The following is a 6446-nucleotide window of genomic DNA, read 5'->3' on the forward strand; positions in this document are numbered from 1 at the left end:
AAGTTATAATCTCTATTTGGGCATCTAGGACTCACATACTTATTTTTACTACTGGGACAAATATATTTATCGTTAGACCCATACGTTCTCTCCCATCTAAGATCCCCACATACATTCCACGGCTTTCTACCACTTGATATCGCTTTACACGCATCAAATAGCAGAACACCTGAAGAATATACGGATTCTAATACCGTTTTGTTAATTAGGGTCCCCTGAGGATCTCCATTCCTGAGAGTCAACCAAATTGTACGGGGTTGATACTCTGGACTGAAGCACTTAGGTTCTCCTACTCCTAAATGGCACACACTATATTCTATATTTAAGTATCTACATCTTGATACATCTCCTTTACACTCGTATTGCGAATGCCAAATTAGGGTCTGGGAAATATGGTTACCTGTTCTTGTAGTCTTAATGCATACCTCACAGCTAGGAGTGTCGGTACCTCTACCTTCCTGAATATAAAAATACACATATAAAAACATTATCAGAAACACATCTTTCGTCGTCATCCTCAGTCTTCGTCCGTGCGATGGCACCTCAGCTTCCAGGTTGTAAGGGCTGCAGGGAATGGAGTTCTGCTCGTCTTCACAGGGGTCCCTTCGAGACTTTTCCTGACTTATACACTACACGTCGGTGAGCGGACAGGCTTTATTATGGCCTTCTCACTCACTTACCAATCTCTGAAACAATAAAATTTGTAATCCACAAGGTTCCTCGTCACTCCGACTGAGTCGTGCGCTTTAACCGGATCTTGCAGGGATTCTCTGGATCTGCTGTAGCTTGCCAAGAATCGACTGCTGCTGGTTTAACCCTGGAGTGATGTATCCACGGAGTCACTTCGGCCACTTTTATCGCTGTAGGGGTAGACAAAAGAACAATATAAGGACCTCTCCACTTGGGCCCTAACGGTACATTATTCCACTCTTTAATCCACACTTGGTCTCCTGGGTGGTAATTATGAACTGGGGGATAAATATTCACAGGTAATCTATCTTGTACCCATTTCTGTACCTCCTCCATAGTCTTACCCAACTCTACAACCTGCTGCCGGGTAATTCCTTCTCCCAACTGACTCAAATCCCCCCTTAAGTTACCAAGTACGGGAGGTGGTCGCCCATACATGATTTCAAAAGGAGAGAGGCCCATCCTTCTGGTAGGTGTACTGCGGATTCGCAATAGAGCTATGGGCAAGAGAACGTTCCACTTAAGTTGGGTTTCCTGACACATTTTAGCCAACTGGTTCTTAATAGTTCTATTCATTCTCTCTACCTTACCAGAACTCTGGGGTCTATATGCCGTATGAAGCCTCCACTTTATACCAAGCATATGAGTCAGTTGTTGTAGGCACTGATGAACAAAAGCTGGACCATTGTCCGATCCTATAGAGCAGGGTAGTCCATATCGGGGTATTATTTCTCGTAGCAGGAATCTCACAACTTCTCCTGCTTTCTCCGTACGAGTAGGACATGCTTCTACCCAGCCTGAATAGGTGCACACAACTACCAGTAGGTAGCGATGTCCACCAGATTTAGGCATTACTGTATAGTCAATTTGTAGATCGGACATGGGGAGTCCCCCCATAAACTGGACTCCTGGTGGCTTTACTGGTCCTTGCCTTGCATTATTTTTAGCACACATTACACATCTTCGTACAATGGCTTGAGTTAAGTTGGACAATCTTGGTATGTAGAAATGTTTTCTGAGAGATTCTTCTGAACTCTCTCTCCCAGAATGTGTCCCGTTGTGATAGTTTTGGACAATTTCTACCGCTAGTGATGCTGGAATGACTATTCTCCCATCTTCTAACTGATACCATTTGTTCTCCAAATACTTTCCAGGTTCAGTCTTTAACCACTCCTCTTCTTGAGCTGTATAAACTGGAGTCCATTGAGACAGTGGAGTTGGTATAAGAGCAGCTATATGCTCCACATATTCCTGTCTTCCTGATTCAGCGGCACGCTTAGCTGCACTATCTGCCATCCGATTTCCTTTGGTTACATCCCCATCTCCTCTCAGATGCGCTCGACAATGTATGATACCGACTTCTTTCGGCTCCCACACTGCTTCCAATAGTTGTAGGATTTCAACTGCGTACTTGATTTCTTTGCCTTCTGAATTCAATAGTCCTCTTTCTTTATACAAAGCTCCGTGGGCATGAGTGGTTAAAAACGCATACTTGGAGTCCGTGTAGATGTTCACTCTCAAACCTTCAGCCAATTGTAACGCTCGTGTCAGTGCTATCAATTCTGCTTTTTGTGCTGATGTTCCTTTTGCCAGTGGCCGAGCTTCTATCACCTTGTCTATCGTTGTTACTGCATATCCTGCATAGCGGATCCCTTCTTTCACATAACTACTGCCGTCTGTGTAATATTGAACATCAGGGTTCTGGATGGGAAAATCACGAAGATCTGGTCTACTTGAAAATACTTCATCCATCACTTCCAAACAATCATGTTGACTTTCAGTAGGTTGTGGCAAAAGGGTAGCTGGATTTAAGGTATTAACAGTCTCTAAATGCACTCTTGGGTTTTCACACAACATTGCTTGATACTTGGTCATACGGCTGTTACTAAACCAATGATTTCCTTTGTAATCCAACAACGTCTGTACTGCATGTGGAACTCGTACATAAAGTTCTTGACCCAGAGTGAGTTTATCGGCTTCAGCTACTAGCAGGGCGACTGCAGCTACGGCTCTTAGACAAGGTGGAAGTCCGCTGGCCACTGCATCCAGTTGCTTAGACATGTAGGCAACAGGTCTTTGCCATGATCCCAAGTACTGTGTCAATACTCCCACAGCCATTCTTCTTTGCTCATGTACATACAGGTAGAATGGTCGTGTGTGATCAGGTAGACCTAATGCTGGGGCACTCATCAAAGCCTTCTTCACATCTTCAAATGCCGTTTGCTGTTCTTGAGTCCATAAGAAGGGGTTGTGCTCTGTACCTTTGATAGCTGCATACAGAGGTTTTGCCAGTATCGCGTAACTGGGAATCCATATCCTACAGAAGCCTGCTGCCCCCAAGAATTCTCGCACTTGTCTTCTATTCTTGGGTATCGGTATTTGGCACACAGCTTCTTTTCTCTCTGGCCCCATAATTCTTTGACCTTCAGAGATATGGAATCCCAGATATTTGACAGTTAGCAAACACAACTGAGCCTTCTTTTTAGACACCTTGTATCCTGCCTTCCAGAGAATGTGTAGTAGATCGTGCGTTGCTTGCTGACATATTTCCTTTGTAACTGCTGCTATCAACAAGTCATCTACATATTGTAACAATACACACTCTCCTGGGATGGACTCGAAATCCAGTAGATCTTGACTTAGAGCTGAACCAAATAGGGTAGGTGAATTTTTAAACCCTTGGGGCAGTCTTGTCCAGGTCATTTGGCGTTTTGAGCCCGTCACAGCGTTTTCCCATTGGAAAGCGAAGATACATTGGCTTTCTGCGGCAATTCGGAGGCAAAAGAAGGCATCTTTGAGGTCTAAGACTGTAAAATAAGTAGCCCCGCCCGGAATTAAAGCAAGCAGGTTATACGGATTGGGCACAACTGGATGTATACTAACAACCGCATCATTGACTGCTCTCAAGTCCTGCACAGGTCGATACTCATCTGTACCGGGCTTTTGAACAGGCAGCAATGGGGTGTTCCAGGGGGAAGTACAGAATTTTAGGATACCATACCGTATGAACTTATCCAGATAAGATTGAATGTTCTTCTTAGCCTTCTGCGGGATGTGATATTGCCGTAGGCTCACTGGATAAACCCCAAGTTTTAGTTCGATCTTAATAGGTGGAATATTGCGGGCCAGTCCTGGTGGGTTGTTCTCTGCCCAAACTCCTGGTATGTTGAATAAGGATTCATCACTCCTAGGGTTTTGGCTAGTCAACGCTGTATAAAGTCGCCACTCTTCTTCCTTTGGTACGGATAATGTCATAATACCTGAAGGTCCATTAAACTTTAAGGATGTTGTTCCGTTTGGTAGGAACGTAATCTGCGCTTGTAATTTGGATAGCATATCACGTCCCAGCAATTGGACTGGACATTCAGGCATGTAAAGGAATTGATGTTTTACTACGTGGCCTCCCAATGTACAGAGTCGACTTTTAAGAACCGGTTTTGCAGCACTTCTTCCAGTTGCTCCTATTACAGTAATAGTTCTTCCAGATGGAGGAGCAACTAGGTTAGTCACCACCGAATGTTCAGCACCAGTGTCGATCATGAACGCACTCCTTTTTCCCCCTATTGATACATCGACCATAGGCTCCGCTCGACCAAGGGGGATGGAGCCCGGTCGGTATCAATAGTCCTCCATGACTGTGTCAGCCAATCCTACAAAGTCCCTACCTTCTCTATCGCGGGACCTTTGCGCTGCTGGATAGTACCTGTCTTCTCTTACACTTCCTCTGTTCCCATTACTTCCTCTATTACCATTGCTCCCTCCGGGGCTTCCTCTACCTCTCGCTCTGCCTCTAAAGTTTCCATAACCTGCCCTGGGTGGGTCTCTCTCGTACTGCTCTCTTTGCGGACACTCGCTTCTCCAATGCCCTTCTTCCCTGCAATACGCGCACTGATTCCTACTCAGGGGCTCCCTATTCCACCTACTATCGCCTCTATCTGGGCCCCGTCTATCTACGCCTGCGATCGCTACCGCTAGCATATACGCCTTTTTACGCATCTTGCGCTCTTCCTCTTTCTTACTTTCTGATTCCCTATTCATGTACACCTTATTTGCTACCTCCATTAGTTGGGTGATAGACATTCCTGCAAACCCTTCTAACTTTTGTAGCTTGCGCTTAATATCTCCGTAAGCTTGGCTGACAAAGGCGGAGTTTACCATTCGGGAATTATCAGCGTCTTCCGTATTAAAGGGGGTATACAAGCGGTATGCCTCCAATAATCGGTCATAAAAGACACTGGGCGCTTCATCACTTTTCTGAATCACCTCAACTGTCTTCGACATATTAATGGCTTTCTTCCCCCCGGCTTTCATGCCAGCAATTATAGCGTCTCTATAGGCTTTTAGTTGAACCATATCTGCGCCATTAACATTCCAGTCGGGATCGGTGTTAGGATAATGTGTTGCGGCCCATGCTGCTGGATTGGCTTGATTTAAAGCACGGGCTTGATCCTCTAGCGCTTTAATGGCCGCTTGGTTAATCCTAGTCCTTTCCTCATTATTGAACAATGTCATTAATAACTGCTGGCAATCAGCCCATGTCGGATTATGTGTCTGAACTATCGAGGTGAACAGATCGGTCATAGCTTGTGGTTTCTCAGTGTACGAGGAATTGTGGGTCTTCCAATTCAAGAGATCGGTAGTCGTGAACGGGACATATACGAAGACTGGGTCAGCATATACCATTTGACCTGCGGCATCGAGATAGGCTGACCCAGGATTCAGACGAAGAGGCATCTGGTAATGTTTGGGTCGTTGGGTACCGGTCAGTTGTCGGGTTAGTATAGGGCTACGTGGAGGGGCGTCGGTTAGAGGTTCCGGTCGGGGGGTGGTAAGGCATGAGGATGTGGAAGCTTGATTTTGGGGAAGGTCGGTGAATAGAATATTCCGAGCCGAGCTAGAAGAAGCTTGACCGGAAGTTTGAAGTGGCGCCAAATCAGGATAATCGGATCTAACGGGGGTTGGTTCCGGAAGGGGAGGTTTAGTACGACAGGGGGTGGATTCTGCACTGGAGGAGGAAGCGGAAGCGGATGGGGGCAATGGGGGAAGGGGTGTAGAACTTCCTGTACTCGTATCACTTCCTTCTAAAGGGAAGTAAGGGGGCGGCAAAGGGATCTCGGACTCAGGGGGCGTGTCCAAAATGGGCCTAACCATAGTCCTAGTGGACAAACAAGTCCTGGCCACCATGAGGCGACATTGCTCCTCGTGGCATATCCGAATCCATCTTGGCGAATCGTTTACGGCCTGTCTCCAACAATCAATATATGGAAACTGTCCGTAAAGTTCAGGCCTACCTGATACAGCCACGTGTACACGCTGTACCAGAGTTGGATCCAAACTGCCACGTGGCGGCCATGCCGCAACCAAAGTAGGCCACTCCCTAGTGCACAAAGTGACCAAACGTACAGGGGACATTTTAACCCCAAAATCACATGTTGTAAATCCCTTTTTAAAATTCTTTACCATACAACCTAAGGGATCCAAAATCGTCGACTCCGACGCGCCCATACTTATCAATGGAGCGTCGTTGACAACGAATACTATGCACACGTTCTATTCAACAGTCACACCCGTTTCTTCCGGCAACAGCACCACGTGGTACAGCTACCAAGTGAAACGTACACAATAACACAATAAACACTCAGGGAATTCCCGTACACACACAGCTGTTACACCAGTCACTAAATAATCAATAGTATGCCCTTTGGCGAAACTATACAGTCACCCACGCTATAATTCTCTATATATGAATTACCCGT

This window comes from Pelobates fuscus, chromosome 4 (genome assembly GCF_036172605.1).
Source record: "Pelobates fuscus isolate aPelFus1 chromosome 4, aPelFus1.pri, whole genome shotgun sequence".
NCBI lineage: Eukaryota > Metazoa > Chordata > Amphibia > Anura > Pelobatidae > Pelobates > Pelobates fuscus.